Source organism: Mobula hypostoma, chromosome 15, assembly GCF_963921235.1.
Source record: "Mobula hypostoma chromosome 15, sMobHyp1.1, whole genome shotgun sequence".
NCBI lineage: Eukaryota > Metazoa > Chordata > Chondrichthyes > Myliobatiformes > Myliobatidae > Mobula > Mobula hypostoma.
Genome location: NC_086111.1, coordinates 6,574,556 through 6,597,628, shown reverse-complemented (window position 1 = coordinate 6,597,628; position 23,073 = coordinate 6,574,556).

The following is a 23,073-nucleotide window of genomic DNA, read 5'->3' as shown; positions in this document are numbered from 1 at the left end:
ACGTACCGTGCTTCCAAGATGTTACCAAAATGTATCATGCACCACAAGGGGAAATAAAACCTTAGATCATGTCTACACAAGTGCGGCTGACGCTTACAAAGCCACTACCCTCCCCCACCTGGGACAGTCCGACCATCTTTCACTGTTTCTGCTTCCCAAGTATAGCCCCGTCATTAAACGTGTGAAACCCACAATGAAGACTGTTAAGATCTGGCTGGAGGGTGCTGACTCTGCTCTTCAGCACCAATTCCAGCACACAGACTGGAGTACGTTTGCTGCCCATGCCACCACAGACTCTCAGATTAACATTGATTTATATACCAACTCTGTCCTTGAGCACATCAACAAGTGTGTAGATGACATCACAAAAACAAACAAAAGTTTTCCCCAATCAGAAACCATGGATGAACAGAGAAGTTCACCTCCTACTCAAAGCCAGAGATTCAGCCTTCAGGTCTGGAGACTGGGAGGCTTACAGCTCAGCCAGGGCCAACCTGAGGAGGGGAATCTCTCAGGCTAAACACATATACAAACAGAGAATCGAGGAGCATTTCAACTCCTCGGACCCCCGGCGCATGTGGCGTGGCATACAGTTCATTACAGACTTCAAACCACCTAGTACTGTGCCCCCTTCCAGCTCTGCTTCCCTCCCTGATGAGCTCAATTACTTCTACACTCACTTTGACCGAGAGAACAAGGAGGTCACCCTCAAAGCGGATCTCCCACCTGGTGAACTGCCTCTCTCATTATCCACCTCTGATGTTTGTGCCACCCTGAGCAGGGTGAATGTACGGAAGGCAGCTGGTCTGGATGGAATACCTGGCCGTGTGCTCAGAGTCTGTGCAGGACAGTTGGCCGGGGTCTTCATGGACATTTTTAAGCTGTCTCTGGCACAGGCAGTTGTCCCCACAAGCTTCAAGGTTGCCACCATCGTGCCAGTGCTGAAACATTCCACTGCTACAGACCTGAATGACTTCTGCCCAGTTGCACTCACCCCCATCATTGCAAAGTGCTTTGAGAGACTGGTTCTATCACACCTGAAATCCTGTCTGCCCACTACCCTGGACTCCCATCAATTTGCCTATCGCACCAACAGATCTACAGAGGACACCATCTCCACAGCACTTCACTGAGCCCTGACCCACCAGGACAGCCCCAACTCTTACATCAGAATGCTGTTCATTAACTTTAGTTCAGCATTCAATACTGTGATCCCCTCCAAGCTGATCGCCAAACTTCGCCAGCTTGGTATCAGCTCATCACTCTGCAATTGGACCTTGGACTTTGACTAACAGATGCCAATCTGTTAAGTTAGACAACTCCTTCACGCTGGTTGGCCTGATCAGAAGGGATGACAAGACGGCCTACAAGGATGAGGTCCAGCACCTGGTCGCGTGGTGTGCTGATAACAACCTGGCCCTTAACACCCAGAAGACTAAGGAGATCATTGTGGACTTCAGGCATGCTAGGAACCACACTCATGTCCCCATCTACATCAACAGAGTTGTAGTGGAGCGTGTATCAAGCTTCAAATTCCTTGGTGTCCACATTTCCGAGGATCTCACCTGGTCCCTGAACTCCTCCATCCTGATTGAAAAGGCACAACAGCACCTTTATTTCCTGTGGAGCATGAAGAAAGCTCACCTCTGTCCCAGGATACTGACGGACTTTTACCGCTGTACTATTGAGAGCATACTCACCAACTGCATCTCAGTGTGGTATGGCAATTGTCCTGTAATGGACCGCAAAGCACTCCAGCATGTGGTGAAAACTGCCCAGTGGATTATCAGCACCCAATTGCCCACCATTGAGAACATCTACCATAAACGCTGCCTGGGCAGGACAAAGAGCATTATCAAGGATGCATCTCACCCTAACCATGGACTTTTTACTCTTCTCCCATCCGGTAGGCACTACAGGAGCCTCTGTTTCCACACCAGCAGGCACAGGAAGAGCTTCTTCCCTGAGGCTGTGACACTGCTGAACCTCTCATCACAGCACTAAGCAGTATTGCACCCATATTGGACTGTCAGTACTTTTATATTTGTATGCTGTAGCACTTTTTATTTGCAGTTATTTTGTAAATAACACTATTCTTTTGCACTTCTGGTCAGATGCTAATTGCATTCCATTGGTTTTGTATCTGTACTCGGCACAATGACAATGAAATTGAATCTAAAAAAAATCTAACCTAAGTGACTTTCACCACAGAATGATTGTTGGTGCCAGGTGGGGCGGTTTGAGTAACTCAAACTGCTGATCTCCTGGGATTTTCATGTACAGCAGCTTACAGAAAATAGTATGATAAACAAAAAATATCTAGTGAGGCCATTCTGTGGATGAAAATGCCTTGTTAGTGAGAGAAGTCAGGAGAATTCTGGGCTAGTTCAAGCTGACAGGATGATGACAATAACTTAAGTCACTACATGTTAGTGTGCAGGAAGGCATCTCTGAAGGAACACATCAAGTCTTGAAGTGGATGGGCTACAGCAGCAGAAGACCACTCAATGGTCACTGTATTAGGTATAGGAGCTACCTAATAAAGTGGCCACAGCGTGTATAATAGTCGAAGCAGAGGCTGCCTTTTTTGTCTTTCCAAAAATCTTAAGAATTGCCATTAACGACTGGATAAAATGAAGGACTATTTGAAAGACCATAAGATATAGGAGCAGAAGTAGGCCATTCAGCACATTGAGTCTGCTCCACCATTTAATCATGGGCTGATCCAATTCGTCCAGTCATCCCCACTCCCCTGCTTTCACCCCATACCCTTTGATGCACTGGCTAATCAAGAACCTATCTATCTCTGCCTTAAATACACCTAATAACTTGGCCTCCACAGCCACACGTGGCAAAAAATTCCACAGATTTACCACCCTTTGACTAATAACTTCTCCACATCTCAGTTCTAAATGGACATCCTCCAATCCTGAAGTTGTCCCCTCTTGTCCTAGACTCCCCTACCATGGGGAATAACTTTGCCATTTAAAATCTGTTCAGGCTTTTTTAACGTTCGGAGTGTTTCTATGAGATCCCCCTTCATTCTCCTGAACTCCAGGGAATACAGCCCAAGAGTTGTCAGACGTTTCTCATACCATAACCCTTTCGTCCCTGAAATCATTCTCGTGAATCTTTTCTGAACCATCTCCAATATCAGTATATCCTTTCTAAAATAAGGAGCCCAAATTGCACACAATACTCCAAGTATGGTCTCACGAGTGCCTTATAGAGCCTCAACATTACATCGCTGATCTTATATTCTATACCTCTAGAAATGAATGCCAACATTGCTTTCACCTTCACAACTGACTCAACCTGGAGGTTAACCAAAGGGAGGACTCCCTTTGCATCTGTATTTTGAATTTTCTCTTCATCTAAATAATAGTCTGCCTGTTTATTTCTTCCACCAATGTGCATGGCCATACACTTTCCAACCTTGTATTTCATTTGCTACTTCTTTGCCCATTCCACTAAACTATCTAAGTCTCTCTGTAGACTGTTTCCTCAACACTACCCGCTCCTTCACGTATCTTTGTATCAGCAAATTTAGCCACAAATCCATTAATACTATAGTCCAAATCATTGATATACGTTGTAGAAAGTAATGAACACAAAACTTTAAGCAGAGACATCAGACCAAAAATTACTCGAAGTATTCACTGCACACAAGCAATACCAAAATGTTGTAGATTTCAAATCGTGTTTTTTGTTTGTTTTTTTAAATATAAACACAGTTTACTAAATGGTTCACATCATTTTTTCCAGTCTTCCTGTGTTTTGGATCCTGCACTGTCTCTGTAAAGCCTGTGCATCTGTGTGTTTGTGTGCACTGCTGAGGGCTTGTTTTATCAACAACATCCATGCCCCATCAATTTACAGGACATGTCACTTAGGGACCAACTATTCAGAAGATAGCCAGCATTCTTTGTTTATATGGGACACTATGCCACTCAATTGGGACAGAAGTCTGTGCCAAACAGTTTCTAACTAGCGTCAATCATGTACCTTGTTAGCCATCAGGCTCTACAGTTTTTAAATAGCATTAGTTGTGTATGTTTATGTTCAAAAGCAATAATTTTCATCATGGATAGTTGGCAAGAAATAAGCAGCAAGACAATGCAGAACTGTTTTGCTCACTGTGGTTTCAAGCATTCAGGCTTGGAGATTCCAGAAATAGCTGTTAGACATTACAGAGCAAACAGTTTCACTGGATAACAAAGATTTTGCTATGCTCATCCTTCAATACCAATCAGCTGTGCAGTACACATGAAAGAAAACTACCAAAATTTGGAAATCTTGTTGAGGCACATACGTTACAGCAGAACATCTGTGGTGATCTGAAAGTAGCAGCACTGCTACTAGGAGTGCAGCTTGGATATACCAAGTACTGTTGTTTCATTTGCAATGAGAATCATGCTGAAGAATCTCATTACATTACAAAAGAATGGCTACTCTGTAAGCAGATGGTTCCAGGGCAGAGAAGTGTGGCACATAAACCACTTGCAGATCCAAAGATATTTTTGCCTCCTCTTCATATAAAACTGGGGATCATGAAAAAAATTGTGAAAGTGATGAACAAGGTGAAGGACTTTGATATTTGAGACAGATGTTTCAACAGAATAACTGATGCCAATATTAAGGAAGGCAGTTTTGTTGGTCCACAACTCAAGCAGGTTCATCAATTTGAACTTCTAGTGAGACCAGAGAAAGTAACATGGAAGGCATTCAAGGATGTTGTTGAAAATTTTCTTGGCAACTATAGAATACAAAACTATGTGCAGCTGGCTGACAACATGCTTCAAGCATACAAAAGCATGAAATGCAACATGTCACCAAAGATTCATTTTCTGCATTCACATTTAGACCGCTTCCCTGCAAACCTCACGGATTTGGTGGCACCAAAGTCATATACACTCTAGACCTACGAAGCCTGAGAAAGCTGGGTTTCTTGCTATGGAGTCCAGTGGCAGTTAGCGAGGGACTAATGAGCCACATTTCCAGAGACTCCCTGTAAAAAAAGGGTTTCCAACATGGGCATTTGTCCAGGACCGAGTTTGTTGGATGCTGCATGATTGCCTAAAGCACTGATTAAGTGGGTTGGTGTTTAAACCTGTATTAAACTATTGTCCGAGAAAGTGAGTAAGAGACAGTTATGGATGCCACAGGGATTAATCATTGGCGCAACTCAAAGAGATCACTTGTGGCTAATGCTGTGTTCTGAGCAGGGTGGATGTCTGCAGCCCAGATGAATTATTGATAGGGGTTTTAAATACAGTTAAGGCATGAGGAAAAGTTACAATCACAACGTGGCAGTTTGACCAAACAGGCAAAGATTTCATTTTAATTCAGACTAGCACTGATGTCACAGGAGTGGATCTGTCCAGTACTATTGGGGCCCCCAGAGAGGCAGTGCCATGTGCCATCCATACCTTCAGAGAAGCGCGAGGTGCAGGCAAGGGTGCTGAATGGGAATCTGAGTTTCCCATAGCTGAGAGCTGAGAATTTAAAGAGAAGTTGCTCTCATTTCTGCGGAGTGAGGGGAGGAGTGGTCTGATGCAGAAGGTCTAATGAGTCCTCCAGCAAGGGGTGAATGTTCTGAGCTGGTATCAGCTCTTATGTCACTGGCAGATAAATGGCAAGGTGCACTGGCGCAGAGTCAGAGCTATCGTAGGCCGAGAATGTTCTCAGGAGTGAAGCCCACCCGTGAGGGGGAGGAGAAAACCTCTCAGGTGCTGGATGAGTGGCAGTGTTCTGATAACGTGAAAAGACAGTGACTAGTAGAGAACCTAAAAGGTCCGGCTGCTGAGGTGGTCAGATCCTCGAAGGCAGAGAACCCCTTTGCTACTTCCTTAGGCTACATGCAAGTGCAAGAGAGCTTATGGTGGGGTTTAGGAACGTGTTTCAGAAGGGGAGAAACTTTCTGCTTACATTTTTTGGCTGGAGAGACATTGAATGGCCCAAATGAGGTGCAAGCAACGAGGATGGACCGAGTGGCAAAGGGCACATAGTCACAGGACATGATCACTTTCAGTCTCCGAATACCTCGTAAGACATTCCCTCCTCCCTCATTTGCTGAGCTGATTAGAGAAGTAAGACGAGGAAAACAAGATGGAAGAGCAGTAGCTGAAGCATCTCGGCCCAAAACATCGACCGTACTCTTTTCCATAGATGGTGACTGATCTACTGAGTTTCTCAAGCATGTTGTGTGTGTTGCTTGGATTTCCAGCATCTGTAGATCATTTCTTTTTTGTGGGAGGAGTGGGAGGGCTCCATCAGCAGTGTACAGTCTTTTGTCGTAACCCCTGAGCTGAAGTGACCCCTGGTGTCCCACAAATGGGGGTGTTACAGGAACTAGTGGCAGATTTTAGAGCTGAGCTATCTCAGTTGTTATCTGTGGGCACTGCCACCAAGCATGACCAGGCCAGTAGGGAGCCCAACCCACTGAGGGGTCATACTAAGGTGAGGACTGCCCTTCAATGGGGCCCCTTGAAAGCAGGAGTGATCAGTGTTTTTTGTTACAACTGTGGTGAGGATGGAGACTGCGGGCGGGGGTGTGAAGGACGAGAAAACCTTTGGAAAGTGAGCCTACAGTTACTTACACTGAAGGGGAAATCGGGAAACTTCAGAGACACCCAATGAGGGAAAGGGGCTGGTGTCTCTGGGGGAAACATATTCCAATCAATGTATCAAAGAAAACAATAAAGTGGAAAAGCTCCAGTGTCCCTACAGATCGAGGGTATTTATGCTAGAGCCATACTTGATGCAGGTTCTCAGGTTACTCTGCTGTACAGATCCTTCTACGCATTCACCATTGACACCACTCAGTCCCTCAGGTCTGGTCTTAGTACTGATGACTATCCATACAATAGTTACTTGTCATTGCAGCTGGAGTTTTCGGAGGCAGATGTGGGAGCAGCTGAGGTCCTTGATACGTTAGTGTTGGTTTGTCTAGACCTGGTGAGAAAGGTGGGAATTCTATTCCTGTGGCAACAAATACTCCTATTGAGGAAAGTAGTGGGAGCCTGCAAGGAGAGAGAGTTGGAAAGAGCTTTCTGAAAACCTTGTCCATTTACCCAGTGTTCAGAGCTGTTTTTGAGAAAGTGCATGCTCACCCTAGGCCAGATGAGCATAAATGAGGAACTGTGGGGTACACCCAGTCCAAACCCGACATGTTACGGCCAGGGGAATTAGCTTGAGTGATGGGAAACCCCAAATTTCCTGGAATGCCTGATGCCAAGGCCCTCTAAGTGGATGCTCCGGAAGACCATGGAGTCACATTTATCTGCTGGTGTACTCATGCAGCCTGAAATGCAGAAGCTGTTAGCTGTACACCTAAAATAGTACATGAGGCATTGATCGTGTGGATAGTCAGAGGCTTTTTCCCAGGGCTGGAATGGCTAGCACAAGAGGGCACAGTTTTAAGGTGCTTGGAAGAGGGAATAGAGGAGATGGCAGGGGTAAGGTTATTTATGCAGAGTGGTGAGTGCATGGAATGGTTGTGGGTGACGATGGTGGAGGCAAATACGACAGGGTCTTTTAAGAGACTTTTGGATAGGTAAATGGAGCTCAGAAAAATAGAGGGCTATGGGTAACCCTAGGTAATTTCTAAGATAAGGACATTCAGCACAGCATTGTGGGCTGAAGGGCCTGTATTGTGCTGTAGGTTTTCTATGTTACAACCGTGGCTGATGAGGGAAGTCAAAGCTATAGAAAGCAAAAGAAAGGGCATACAACAAAACAAGAATTAGTGAGAAGACAGGATTGGGAAATCTACAGAGAGCAACTAAAACAATCATGTCAACTGACACACAAAAAATGCTGGTGAACGCAGCAGGCCAGGCAACATCTATAGGAAGAGGTACAGTCGACGTCTTGGGCTGAGACCCTTCGTCAGGACTAACTGTCAGCATTAAACAATTAATCCTACACACCAATACTTAACATTAATCTCCAGAAAGCCACAACAAACATCACTAGAATAGTCAGAAAGTTCCTAACAATTGAGAAATGAGTATGGTTGGCCATACCTTTCTACAGGGGCACAACTGAGAGCATCCTGACTGGCTGCATCACTGCCTGGTATGGGAACTGTACTTCCCTCAATCACAAAACTCTGCAGAGAGTGGTGTGGACAGCCCAGCGCATCTGTAGAAGTGAACTTCCCACTATTCAGGACATTTACAAAGACAGGTGTGTAAAGAGGGCCCAAAGGATCATTGGGGACCCAAGTTACCTCAACCACAATCTATTCCAGCTGCTACCATCCGGGAAATGGTGCCACAGCTTAAAAGCCAGGACCAACAGGCTCCGGGACATCTTCCACCAGGCCATCAGACTGATTAATTCACGCTGGTACAATTTTATTTCTATGCTATATTGACTGTTCTGTTGTACATGCTATTTATTACAAATTACTATAAATTGCACATTGCACATTTAGTGGGATTCATAGTGTAAAGATTTTTACTCCACATTTATGTGAAGGATGTAAATAAAGTCAATTCTATTCTCAGGTTTTATCAGCTTGAGCTGAGAAAAAAAATAGGAATTTGACAATAATAATGTAATAAATAACATTGAGAACCTGAGTTGTAGTGTCCTTGAAAGTGAATCCATAGGTTGTGGAAGCAGCTCAGTGCCGAGTTGAGTGAAGTTATCCACGATGGTTCAGGAGTCTGATGGTTGTAGGGTAATTACTGTTCCTGAACCTGATGTGGGACCCAAGGTCCCTGTACCTCCTCTCCAATGGCAGCATCAGAAGAGAGCGTGGCCTAGATGGTGCGGCTCCTTGATGTTGGATGCTGCTTTCTTATTTTAGTGCTCCGTGTAGATATGCTCAATGGTTGGGAGGGCTTTTCCTTTGATGGATTGGGCTGGATCCACCACTGTATGTAGGCTTTTCATTCATGGGCATTGGTCTCTCTATACCGGGTCATAGAAAACTCTCCAGTGTGCACCAACAGAAATAGGAACATATCAACCTTTCACTGGGGTGATTTGAGGTTCTTACCTGCTAGAAGAGATCAATTGTACTGACGTCTGAGAACAGCGTAGTGGCCTGCCGCAATCACTGCGGTCTGGTGGCACCTCCCTCAACTGTTTTGAGAAGTTGGCTATAGTATGACCACTTCAACTTAGCTTCTAGAGAAACCGATCAGAAGCTGATGCCATTTCTCCAACACTTCACTTTGCTCTGAACTATCTGGACAACAGGAACACACATGTCAGGCTGCTGTTCATTAACTTCAGCTCAATGTTCAACACCATCATCTCTTCCAAACTCATCATCAAGCTTCAAAATGTGGGCCTCCATACCTCACTCAGCAAGTGGATCCTTAACTTTTTCCAATGAAAGACTTCAGTCAGTTAGGATCAGTAACCGTGGTAGCGTAGTGGTTGACACAAGTGTGAGTCTAGAGTTCAATCCCAATGTCGTCTGAAAGGAGTCTGTATGTCTTCTCCATGGAATGTGTGGAATTTCTCCAGATGTTTTGCTTTCCTTCCTCAGTCCAAAGAGATTAGAAGGTTAATTGGTCATTGTAATTTGAGCCCTGATTAGGTTAAATTAGATCAGGGATTGCTGAGCAGTGTAGCTGGAAGGACCAGAAGGGCTTGTTCCACACTATCTATAAATAAAGTTATATAAAAAACTTAAGTCTCCTCCTCACTGAACATCAAAACAGGTGCAATTCAAAGCTGTGTGAATCAACTCCCTGCACTGCTCTCTATACATTCACAAAATGTGGCGAAGTACAGCTCCAATGGCATATGCACATTAGCCAATGACAGCACTGATGGACAGATCAACAGTTCAGATAATCTGTCCTTGGCCCAGTACATGGATGCACTCATGAGGAAGGCCTCACCGCTACTTTCTAAGATCAAGGAGGTTTGGCATGTTACTGATTAGAACCCTGATTAGCTACATCATGGTCTGATATGACAATTAGAACATGCAAGAATGTAAGAGACTGCAAAGTGTGGGAGACTCAGCCTAACACATCAGAAGAACATCCCTCCCCACCATTGAGAGTTTCTACATGAGGCACTGTCCCAGGAAGGCAGCACCTATCATCAAATATCCTACCAGCCTAGCCATGACATCTTTTCACAGCTACTATCAAGCAGGAGATACAGAACACAAGAGATTCATTCTCCAGATGCTGTAAATCCAGAGCAACACACACAAAATGGAGGAAGTCAGCAGGTCATGTAGTATCTATGGAAAGGAAAAAAACTGCTGAATTTCAAGCTGAGACCCTTCATCAGGTGGGTTCAAGTCCAGATACTTCCTTTTAACCATTTAGTTCTTGAACCAACAGCACAACTCTAATCTCTACCTCAGTATAGCAACACCACACTACTTTGATCATTTTGCATTACAATAGCCATTTTTTGTTCTAATTGTATACTTTCTTGTATAAATTATGCTGATGTTTTCTTGTGAATATTGTTTTTAATGCTATGTACATTCTGCATTTATGAAACTGCTGCAAGTCTGTCTTTCATTGCAACTGTGCATACATTCACTAGTGCATCAGAATCAGATTTACCCTTGTATCAATCAGTCTCCTCGAGATTCTAAATATAGGAATGATTTTTTAGATAATTTAGACTTCCCTGAGATTTCACAGTTAGATACTTCCATTACCATGGATGAGATTAAGAATGTTATTTTCTCTATGAAATTGAGGAAAGCTCCTGGCCCTGATGGGTTTACCGTAGAATTTTATAAATGTTTTGCTCTTTCATTAATCCCTTGGCTCTGTAGGGTTTTTGAGGCTTCATTGAAACTTCTTCCTGAATCTTTTAATAGAGCATCAATTTCTTTAATATTAAAGAAGGATAAAGATCCTGCTCAATGTGCATCTTATAGACCAATATCTTTATTAAATGTTGATTCTAAAGTTTTTTCTAAGTTATTAGCAAATAGATTAGAAAAAGTACTTCCCTCTATTATTTCGGAAGACCAAACAGGTTTTATTAAAGGTCGTTACTCTTTTTATAATATTTGTACACTGTTAAATATCGTTTATACTCCCTCACAAAATGTTTCTGAATGTGTTATCTCTTTAGATGCCGAGAAAGCTTTTGATAGAGTAGAATGGCCTTATTTATTTAAGGTGCTTGAAATGTTTAATTTTAGCTCGAAATTTATATCCTGGATTAAACTCAGGGAAGTCTAAATTATCTAAAAAATCATTCCTATATTATTCTCCTGTGGCCTCGGTCCGTACTAACTCTTTAAGTTCACCTTTTTTCCCCTCTTTTTCGAGGTACTCGACAAGGTTGTCCTCTTAGTCCCTTATTATTTGATATTGCATATTGCATTAGAACCTCTTGCAATTGCCATTCGAGAATCTCCAAATATTACTGGGATAACTCGGGGCTTAAAGTCCCATAAATTATCACTATGCTGATGATTTACTTTTATATATTTCTAATCCTCAAAAATCCATCCCAGCTGTTTTAGAGTTATTAGCACAATTTGGTCTTTTTTCAGGTTATAAATTAAATCTTAGTAAGAGTGAACTCTTTCCGATTAATAAACAACTTCCCTTATATTATAAATTTCCATTTAAATTGATTAATAATTATTTTTCATATCTTGGGATTAAAATTACTTGTAAATACAAAGATTTATTTAAGACTAACTTTTTACCATTAATAGACCATATTACTCAACTTTCATCTAAATGGTTTCCTTTATATTTAACTTTGATTGGTCGTATTAATGCAGTTAAGATGTTTTTTTTGCCAAAATTTTTATATACATTTCAGGCATTACCAATCTTTGTTCCAAAATCTTTTTTTGACAAAGTTGACTCTAAAATTTCTTCATTTATTTGGCAGAATAAAAACCCGAGACTGGGTAAAATACATTTACAGAAAGCTAAGAGAGATGGAGGCTAAGCATTACCTAACTTTAGATTTTATTATTGGGCAATTAATATTCGACATATGAAATTCTGGTTACTGGACCAGGATATACTATCCATTCCTAAATGGGTAGTATTGGAATTACAATCTGTTCAGGGTTTTACACTTGGCTCTATTTTAGGTTCCTCTCTTCCTTTTGATTGGAAATGCCTTAAACAGGTGTCTAACCTGATAGTTAAATATACCTTGTGTATTTGGTTTCAATTCAGAAAATTTTTTGCTCTTAATCAATTTGGGTTAGCGATTCCTATTTTAGGTAACATTTTTTTCTCCCTCTTTTACGGATCGTGCTTTTCAAATTTGGAAGACTAAGGGTATTTCACGGTTTTTGGATTTATTTTTAGATGGTTCCCTTATGTCTTTTGAACAATTATCTAATAAATATAATTTATCAAGAATACATTTTTTTAGATATCTACAAGTTAGAAATTTCCTAAGTACTATACTTTCTTCCTTTCCAATGCTTCCTCCTACATACATTTTAGATACTATAATCAACCTTAATCCATGTCAGAAAGGTGCATCGGCTATGATTTATAATATTATTATGAAAAATAGGAAAGCTCCATTTGATAAGATTAGGGTAGATTGGGAACAGGAATTGGGTTTTACCATTTCCGTGGATGACTGGGGGCAGATTTTACAATTAGTCAATACTTCTTCTATCTGTGCTAAACATTCCCTAATTCAATTTAAAGTTGTTCATAGAGCACATATGTCCAAAGATAAGTTAGCACGCTTTTATTCTCATATTAATCCTTTTTGTGATAGATGTCCAGGGCAGATAGCCTCTTTAACTCATATGTTTTGGTCTTGCCCCACTCTGGAAACTTTTTGGAGAGACATTTTTAATATTATCTCAAAGGTATTGAATATAGATATCTCTCCTCACCCTATTACTGCTATCTTTGGACTACCTAAAATTTCCAGTAATCTCTCCCCTTCAGCCCATAGAATGATTGCATTTCTTACTTTAACAGTGAAAAGATGCATCTTACAACATTGGAAAGAGCTTAATGCTCCAACTACCTTTTTTTGGTTTTCTCAGACGATATTATTCTTGAATCTGGAGAAAATTAGAAGCAATCTTTATGACTCCTCATTTAAATTTGAACAGACCTGGAGATCTTTTATTCAATATTTTCATTTAATGTAATATATACCCTTTTTTTTTTACTGTTTTTAATGGAGGTCGGGATTGAGGACATGATTTTAAGTTTAACTCTGTTTGGTTTCAAGTTAGCCCATTGCTTTGCTTTTAGTTAGTTGCATGGGGGGTTTTTTTCCTTTTCTCTATTGATATATATATACACACATAAAATTAGTATACTATTATGTTACCTTGGTATGTCATGTTTAAATTACATTGTAGTTTTTTTGTATTAATATCTTCTGTAATTTTATTATATTCTAACAGTGTATTAGTGTCTATATGGCTTACCTTTTCGTATACATACTTATTTAATAAAAAGATTTAAAAAGAAAGAAAGAATCAGATTTATAATGTGAAATTTGTTGTCTTGCAGTGGCAGTACAGTGCAAAGACATACACTCAGTGACCACCTTAAGTACACCTGTACACCTTGTTAATGCAAATATCTGATCAGCCAATCATGTGGCAGCAACTCAATGCACAAAATCATACAAGAGGTTTAGTTGTTCAGTCCAAACATCAGAATGGGGAAGAAATGTGATCGAAGTGACTTTGACAGTGTAAGGATTGAGTTTTCAGAAACTGCTCATCTCCTGGAATTTTCGCACACAACTCTCGAGAACACAATTCTCTTGAATTTTCAAAGAAAGGTGTGAAAAACAAAAAAAAACAACATTTAGTTAGTGGCAGTTCTGTGGACAAAAAAACATTAATGAGAGGGATCAGAGCACAATGGCCAGACTGGTTTAAGCTGACAGGAAGGCAACAGTAACTCAAATAACCATGCATTAAGACCATAAGATATAGGAGCAGAATTAGGCCATTCTGGCCTTCAAGTCTGCTCCACCATTTCATCATGGCTAATACATTTCCTTCACAAACATTCTCCTGACTTCTCCCCATAAAATTTCATGCCCTGACTAATCAAGAGCCTATCAATATCCACCTCAAATACACCCAATGACCTGGCCTCCACTGCTGCCTGTGGCAATGAATTCTACAAATTCACCACCCTTTGATTAAAGAAATTTCTTCCCATATCTGTTCTCAATGGATGACCATAACCATAATCATAAGATATAGGAGCAGAATTAGGCCATTTGGCCCATTGAGTCTGCTCCACCATTTCATCATGGCTGATTTAATTTTCCTCTGCCCCAATCTCCTGCCTTCTCCCCACACAAGATCATAAGACCATAAGGCATAGGAGCAGAATTAGACCATTTGGCCCATTGAGTCTGCTCCACAATTTACTCATAACTGATCATTTTTCCCCCCTCCTCAGCCCCACTTCCTAGATTTCTCCACACACTGATGTCATGCTCAACCTAGAACCTATCACTGCCTTAAATACCCCCAATAACCTGGTAATAAATACCACAAATTCACCACCATCTGGCTATAGAAATTTCTCCGCATCTCTGTTATAAATGTCCTTGACTCCCGCACCATAGGAAACATCCTTTCCACATCTACTGTCTAGGCCCTTCAACATCCAAAAGGTTTTAATAAGAACATCTTTTCTTAGATAAGGAGTCTAAAACAGTTCACAATACTCAAGTTGAAGCCTCACTGGTGCCATAGAAAGCCTCAGTATCACATTCATATTCTAGACCTCTTGAAATGAATGCTAACCTTGCATTTTTCTTCCTCACCACCAACTCAACCTGCAAGTTAACCGTTAGGGTGTTCTGCACAAGAACTCCCAAGTCCCTTTGCATCTCAGATTTTAGGATTTTCTCCCTTTTAGAAAATAGTCTGCACATTCATTTCTACTACTAAAGTGCACGACCATGTATTTTCCAACATTGTATTCTATTTGCCACTCTTGCCCATTTTCCAAATTTGTCAAAGTCCTTCTGCACCCTACTTGTTTCCTCAATACTACCTGCCTCCACCAATCTTCATATCATCTGCAAACTTGGCAACAAAGTCCTCTATTCTAACATCTAAATCATTGACATACAGCACAAAAAGAAGTGGTCCCAACACCGACCCCTGCGGGACACCACTAGTCACCAGCAGCCAACCAGAAAAGGAACATTTCATTCCCACTCTAGTGCTCTAACCAATGCTCTAACCATCCCAGTAACTTTCCTAGGTAAAACCATGTGCTCTTAATTTGGTAAGCAGACTGATGTATGGCATCTTGTCAAAGGCCTTCTGAAAGTCCAAATATACAACATCCACTATATCCCCTTTACCTATCCTATGTGTAAACTCCTCAAAGAATTCCAATAGGCTTGTCAGGCAAGATTTTCTCTGAATGAAACCATGCCAACTTTGCCCTATATCGTCCTGTCTCCGCAAGTACTCCATAATCTCCTTAACAATTGACTAACATCTTCTCAACCACTGAGGTCAACCTAACTGGTCTATAATTTTCTTTCTGCTGTCTTCCCCTTTCTTGAAGAGTGGAGTGACATTTGCAATTTTCTAGTACTCTGGCATCATGCTAGATTCCAATGATTTTTGAAAGATCATTTCTAATGCATCCACAATCTCTACCACTGCTTCCTCTTTCAGAACCCTAGGGTGCAGTTCATCTGGTCTGGGTGACTTAGACACCTTTAGGTCTTTCAGCTTTTTGAACACCTTCTCCCTTGTAATAGTAACTGCACTCACTTCTCTTCCCTTGCATCCTTCAACATTGACACACTGCTAGTGTCTTCCACAGACAAGACTGATGCAAAATACCCATTTGGTTCATCTGCCATCTCCCTATCCCCAGTGTTATTTCTCCAGTCTCATTTTCTAGTGGTCCTATATACACTCATCTTTTTTTTTTATAAACATATTTGAAAAAGCTTTTACTATGCACTTTGATATTTTTGTTAGCTTACTTTAATCTTTCACCTACTCCCTCTTAATGATTTTTTTTTGGTGCTCTGTAGGGTTTATTAGCTTCCCAATCCTCTCTCTTCCCACTATTTTTTGCTTTGTTGTATGCCCTCTATTTTGTTTTACATTAGCTTTGACATCCTTTGTCAGCCATGGTTATACTATTTTGGTGTTTTTTTTAGTATTTTTGTTCTTGGAATACATTTGTCCTGCATCCTCCTCACTTTTTCCAAAAACTCATGCCATTGCTGCTCTGCTGTCATCCCTACCAGCATCTCCTTCCCATTTACTTTGGCCAACTCCTCATTCATACCACTTTACTTTCTCTCTATCAAATTTCAATTTGAACTCAACTATATTGTGATCACTGCCTCCTAAGGGTTCTTTTACCATAAACTCCCACTCTTACATCAGAATGCTGTTCATTGACTTTAGTTCTGTATTCAAAACTGTAATCCCCTCCAAGCTGATCACCAAACTTCACCAGCTTGGTATCAGCTCATCCCTCTGCAATTGGACCTTGAACTTTGACTAACAGACCCTAATCAGTCAAGTTAGACAACCTCCCCTCCCTCACACTCACCCTGAACACCAGCATGCTTCAAGGCTGTGCGCTGAATCCTTTTCTGTACTCCCTTTTCACCTATGACTGTTCTTGTACATGGTTTTAACTCCATAATCAAGTTCGCAGATGACACCACAGTGGTTGGCCTGCTCAGAGGGGATGACGAGACAGCCTACAGGGACGAGGTCTAGCACCTGGCCACGTGGTGTGCTGATAACAACCTGGCCCTTAACACCCAGAAGACCAAGGAGATCATTGTGGACTTGAGGAATGCAAGGAGCCACACTCACGTCCCCATCTACATCAATGGAGCTGTAGTGGAGCATGTATCAAGCTTCAAATTCCTTGGTGTCCACATTTCTGAGGATCTCACCTGGTCCCTGAACTCCTCCATCCTGATCAAGAAGGTGCAACAGCACCTTTATTTCCTGGGGAGCATCAAGAAAGCTCACCTCTGTCCCAGGATACTTACGGACTTTTACCACTGTACCATTGAGAGCATACTCACCAACTGCACCCCAGTATGGTATGACAATTGTCCTGTACTGGACCGCAAATTTCACAAGGGGGTGGCTGGGAACAGATCCAAATGCAAGACACAGACACTGAAGTACAAGAAACAGGACTTGACTAGAGTAGGGATGTGACAGGATTCAGGCAAGGAGCAGGGACAAGAACACAAAACTTGGGCTAGAGAAAGCGGGACCAGGACTAGGAATCATGGACTAGGAGTTAAGGCTTGGACTCCAAGCCCAAGACTGGACAAGGACCCAGAACCTGGGTCTTGCCTTGGGCTCAGACCCCAGAACCAGACAAGGACATGACATGGTTTCAGGACAGGACATGGCTGGGGTCTAGAGGCGCGAGCCTTGGGTTCTTGAGTCCTGAGCCCCGAGCCCGGCTGCGGGATCCGCGAGCCTTGGGTTCTTGAGTCCTGAGCCCCGAGCCCGGCTGCGGGATCCGCGAGCCTTGGGTTCTTGAGTCCTGAGCCCCGAGCCCGGCTGCGGGATCCGCGAGCCTTGGGTTCTTGAGTCCTGAGCCCCGAGCCCGGCTGCGGGATCCGCGAGCCTTGGGTTCTTGAGTCCTGAGCCCCGAGCCCGGCTGCGGGATCCGCGAGCCTTGGGTTCTTGAGTCCTGAGCCCCGAGCCCGGCTGCGGGATCCGCGAGCCTTGGGTTCTTGAGTCCTGAGCCCCGAGCCCGGCTGCGGGATCCGCGAGCCTTGGGTTCTTGAGTCCTGAGCCCCGAGCCCGGCTGCGGGATCCGCGAGCCTTGGGTTCTTGAGTCCTGAGCCCGGCTGCGGGATCCGCGAGCCTTGGGTTCTTGGAGCTCAGAGAGACTGGGAACCAAACATCAACATAGAGCCAGGACTTATCCTTCAACAAGCCAGGACTCATCTTTAACACGACACTAACATGAGACAGGAGAGAACATAAACATAGAGCCAGGACTTATCCTAAGACAAGTCAGGACTCAACTTCATCTCCACACCAAGGTGGGACAGGTCTCTCTTCATTAGGTAACAGCAGAACAGCCAGACTTACCCAACAGAGGCAAGGACGAGGCAAGGACAAGACAGGACAAGACACCCCACCCACCACAGGGCAACAGTAAAACAGCCTGGCTTACTCCACAGAGGCAAGGACAAGTAGAGACAAACACAAAAGTACAACAGACAGTTCCACCTCTGCTCCAGGGTAGCTCCAAGTCTCAGTTCAGCCAGCAACCTCAGCTGGCTACAAAAACAGCCAGATCACTATCTAGCTCAGAGTAGCAGGCAGCCACTCAGCTGGCCCAGGAAACAGCCAAATCCATACCACAAAGACCACTCCAACAAGTGGCAACAAGGCTCCATGAAGCAGTGGTCCTCCAACCAGGCCTAGAAATCACAAATGGTTTCACTAGCCTTTCATCAACAGGTTGCTCCTAGAGGGACTGACAAGACAAACCAGCAGCCCACACTCACTCCCAAGGCTACTTATATTGCAAGCCCAAAGATTGGAATCAGGTGCCTATGCTTAACTCCAACAAGGGACAGCTGGAAAACCCGGAGTCCTGAGTTCACGGACCAGACCATGAACTGGAATGTGGACTTCACGGACTGGACCATGACAGCAAAGCACTCCAGAGTGTGGTGAAAACTGCCCAGTAGATTATCGGCACCCATTTGCCCACCTTTGAGAACATCTACCATAAATGATGCCTGGGCAGAGCGAGAAACATTATCAAGGATGCATCTCACCCCAACCATGGGCTTTTTACTCTCCTCCCATTGGGTAGGCACTACAGGAGCCTCCACTCCCACACCAGCAGGCACAGGAAGAGCTTCTTCCCTGAGGCTGTGGCCCTGCTGAACCTCACATCACAGCGCTAAACAGTATTGCACCCATATTGTACTGTCCCAGTAACTTTATATTTGTGTGCTGTAACACTTACTTTTTATTTGCGGTTATTTTGTTAATAACACAATTCTTTGCATTTCTGGTTAGATGCTAACTGCATTTCATTGGCTTTGTATCTGTACTCGGCACAATGACAATAAAGTTGAAACTAATCTAATCTAATCTAATCACATCTAATTCATTACATAACACCAAATTCTCAATGGCAGTGCTCGAAAACACTATCTCATAGGCATTCAACAAACTCACACTATTGGGATCCATTTTTGAAAACTGATTTTCCAAATAGACTTGCATGTTTAAGTCTCCCATGACTATCATAGCATTGCCCTTTTGACACACCTTTTCTATTTCCTGTTGCAATTTGTGGTCCACATCCCAACTACTGTTAGGAGGCAATTATCTAACTGCTATCAGGGTCCTTTTTCTCTTGCAGTTTCTTATCTCAACTCACAAGGATTCAAAATCTTCTGTTCCTATATCACATCTTTCTACTGATTTGATGCCATTCTTTACCAGCAGAGCCATACCACGCCTTCTGCCTGCCTTCCTATCCTTCTGATACAATGTGTAACCTTGGACATTCAGCTCCCAACTACAACCATCCTTCAGTCATGATTCAGTGATGGCCACAACATCATACCTGACCTAACAGTGCATCAAGATCACCCATCCTATTTATTGTATTCCCTGCACTGAGATATAATATCTTGAGTGCTCCATTTGCTACCCTGTTTGATTCTGCACCCTTAATGCACTGATATTCACCTTGCTGGCTGCAATTATGTCCTATTATCTGCTTGCCCTTTGTTGAAGATTGACTGCGTGCTATCTTTGCATTTTTACCACCCATCCTATTCTGAGTCCCTTCACTCCATTTCCACACCCCTGCCAAATTAGTTTAAACCCTCCCCAACAACTCTTACAATCCTATTTGCGAGAATATTGGTTCCCCTCAGGTTCAGATGCAACCCATCACTGTTGAATAGGTCATGCCTCCCATTGAAGAGACCTCAATAATCCAAGAGCCTGAAGCCTTTCTCCCTGCACCAGCTTCTCAGCCACGCACTAATTTGCAAAGTCATCCTGTTTTACCCTCACTAGCGTGTGGCGCAGGCAGCAATCCAGAAATTACTACCCAGGAAGTCCTGCTTCTTAGCTTTCTACCTAGCTCTCTAAATTCTCTTTACAGGACCTCTTTGCTTTTCCTTCCTATGTCATAGGTACCAATATGTACCAAGACATCTGGCTGCTCTCCCTCTCTCTCCAGAATGTGGTGGACTTGTTCTGAGACATCTCTGACCCTGGCACCTGGGAGGCAACATAACATCCGGGTGACTCATCTCCTGTATGTTCCCCTGACTATTAAGTCCCTATCACTCCCATTCCCCTCTTCTCCCTCTTTCCCTTCTGCACCATGGTTCAGTGCCAGTCATCCAGTCTCTGTGACATTCCCTCGAAGGTCACCCCCTACAAAAGTACCCAAAGCTGTATACTTACTTTTCAGGGGAATAGCCACAGGGGTACTCGGTGCTAACTGTCTATTCACATTTCCATTTCTCCTGACGTCTATTCTGAGGCTGTTCCCTCTGGTCCCACCTTAGGAAACATCCTCTCCACATCCACTTTACCTAGGTCTTTCACTCCTCATACAATAAAACTTTCATTCCTGGAATCAATCTCATGAACCTCCTCTGAATCCTCTCCAATTATATTACATTCTTTCTTAAGAAAGGGGACCAAAACGACTCACAATATTCCAAGTGAGGCCTCACCAGTGCCTTATAAAGCCTCAGCATTACATCCTTGCTTTTATATTCTAGTCCTCTTAAAATGAATGTTAACACTGCATTTGCCTTCCTCATCACTAACTCAATCTGAGAATTAACCTTTAGGGAATCCTGTACAAGGACTCCCAAGTCCCTTTGCACCTCATATTTTTGTAATTTCTCTCCTTGCTTTTAATCCTTGTACCATACATTTCTTGACACTGTATTCCATCTGTCACTTCTTTGCCCATTCTCTTAATCTGCTGCCTCAGTCCGTATGCAGTCTCCCTGCTTTTTCAGCCCTACCTCCTCCTGTACCTATCTTCATATTGTCTGCAAACTTAGCCCCAAAGCCATCAATTCCATTATCCAAACCATTGACATACAATGTAAAAAAAAAGCAGTCCCAACACCGACCACTGCAGAACACCACTAGTCACTGGCAGTCAATCAGAAAAAGCTCCCCTTATTTCCACTCATTGCTCCCTGCCAATCAGCCACTGCTCTATCATTGCTTGTATACTTCCATAATACCATGGTCTCCTAGCTTGTTAAGCAGCCTCATGTGTGGCATCTTGTCAAAGGCCTTCTGAAAATCCATGTATTCAAAATCCACTGATTCTCCTTTATCTATCCTGCTTGTTATTTCTTCAAAGAATTCCAACAGATTTGGCAGGCAAGATTTTCCCTTATGGAAACCATGCTGACTTTGGCCTATTTTATCGTGTGCCTCCAAGTACTCCAAAACCACATCCTTAACTATCAACTCCAAAATCACCCCAGCCACTGAGGCCAGGCTAGCTAGCCTATAATTTCTTTTCTGCTGCCTATTTCCCTTCTTGTAGAGTGGAGTGACATTTGCAATTTCCCAGTCTTCCCCAGCCATACTACAATTTATTGATACAGATCACTAGTGTTTCCATAATCTCTTCAGTTACATTTTTCACAGCCCTGTGGTTTAGTCAATATGGTTCAGGTGACTTAAATACCTTTTGACATTTCAGTTTCCCAAACACATTCTTCCTAGTAATAGCAATTGCACTCACTTCTGCCCCCGACATTCTTAAGCTTCCAATATACTGCTAGTGCCTTCCATAGTGAAGACTGATGCAAAATACTTATTCAGCTCCTCTGGAAATTCCTTTCCCCCCATTAATACCTCTCCAGTGTCATTTTCCAGCAGTTCAACATCAACTCTCATTTCTCTTTTACTCTATATATCTGAAAAACTTGTGCTATCTTCTTTAATATTATTTGCAAGCTTACCTTGATATTTGATCTTTCCCCCCTTAGGACTTTTTTAGTTACCTTTTGCTGGTTTTTGAAAGTTTCCAAATTCTCTAGCATCCCTCTACTTTTTGCTATTATGCTGTCTTTGACTTCCCTTATCAGCTACAGTTGCATCATCCTGCCTATAGTATCCTTCTTTTTTGGGATGTCTCTATCCTGTGTCTTCTGAATTGCCCCTAAATACTCCAGTCATTGCTGATCTGCCATCATCCCTGCTAGTGTCCCCTTCCAATTAACTTTGGGCAGTTCCTTTCTCATGCTTCTGTAATTCTCTTTACTCTACAATAATACTGATACATCTGACTTTAACTTCTCCTTCTCAAATTGCAGGGTGAATTGTATCATATTATGATCACTGCCTCCTAAGTGTTCTTTTACCTTAAATTCCCTGATGAAATCTGGCTTATTAACAACACCCAATCCAGAATAACTAATCCCTTGGTGGGCTCAACTGCAAGTTGCACTAAAGAGCCACTTGTAGGCATTCTACAGATTTTGTTTTATTTGGGATCCAGCACCAATCTGATATTCTCAATCTACCTGTATATTGAAACCCCCATGATTATCATAACATTGTCCTTTTAACATGCCATTTCCATTTCCCATTGTAATTTGTAGCCCTCATCCTGGCTACTGTTCAAACAATAACAGTGGTGTGCAGAAGAGCATTTCTGAATGCACAACACATTGAACTTTGAAGTGGATGGGCTACAGCAGCAGAAGACCATGTTATTAGGCACTGTAATTTATTAGCATAATAAAGTGGTCACTGAGTGTAAAGAAGTAAAATTATTATAAATATGACAATAAACTCAACTTGATGTAAACGGACTTGATAGAAGATTAATATATGATATTTATATCATTCCCCCACCTCCAGCCTCTTTTACCTCAAATTATTTGTCGCTATTTTCATTATCAGTGTGGTAAGAATGTATTCTTTTTCTGCTTCTAATACTGTGTATTAGTTACATCTGTTTTCACTGTTTATTTTTTCATTTGTCTCCAGTGTGATGGTGAATGTGTCCAGCGAATTAGAGAGTTTTAGAGCTTGGAGCAGTCAATAGCTATGACAGTCACTGCAGAGCACCGAGTGTTTGACCTTCTCTGGTAACT